General features: G+C 32.9%; 1 pseudogene; it reads left to right on the top strand.

Annotated features, from left to right (window-relative positions):
* The first annotated feature begins 245 nt into the window (after positions 1-245).
* On the top strand, positions 246-364 carry LOC125082785 (uncharacterized; annotated as a pseudogene).
* The last annotated feature ends 411 nt before the right edge of the window (positions 365-775 follow it).

The raw sequence follows: 775 nt of genomic DNA, 5'->3' as shown, positions 1-775 counted from the left end.
TAATAAACTACACTGGGAAAAATTAAATAACTTCTTAAAAAGTTCTCCTTAGAATTAAATAAATTCAAATGAATAAAATATCTACATTATAATTTTTATGAGTGCTAAAATGAGGAAATTAAAGTCATGTAGAGAGAAAAGAATTTCAAGATATAACAAAATTCAGAATCATAAAAATATGATAAATTTTATTATATAAAAATTTAAACTTAATGTTCAGCACAATATGGTAAAAAATAAATTTAAAAGTCTATGAAAGGAGAGAAGGTCAGCACTCCCCTTGACAAGGACAGAAGAGGCCCTCAGGCCTGACAACATGCAATTAAGGTATTTCCATGTACATGGCATCTAACCAACATTTTAGCCCCTGCGTGGGGCTCTGGACTTAGCTACCAGTCTGCTTGTCCTTCTCCCCCAACCCTGCTGACCTCACCCCACTCAAGAGCATGTTCTCTCTCTCCCAAATAACTAAATAAATACATAAATACATAAGATCTTTAAAAGAAAAGGAATTAATAAAATAAGGAAGTATTTACCACACTGATTTATTTAACTGATAGGGATTTAACTGATAGGGAACTGCAATTGCTTCCCAGTCAAGAATAAAGCCTATGTCCCTTTGTGTCTGTCCCACCCACCCCTTAAATGACATTTAAGGGCTGATATTCCTATTATACATAGAACATTTGGCAGCACAATATAAAGCAAATGAATAAATGATACCACAGTTTTTTGATACCATATTTTTTCAAATGGCAAATACACATGTGGAAAG

Source organism: Lutra lutra, chromosome 12 (genome assembly GCF_902655055.1).
Source record: "Lutra lutra chromosome 12, mLutLut1.2, whole genome shotgun sequence".
NCBI lineage: Eukaryota > Metazoa > Chordata > Mammalia > Carnivora > Mustelidae > Lutra > Lutra lutra.
Note: the sequence above shows the minus strand (reverse complement) of the source record. Positions and strands in the feature narration are given on the sequence as shown.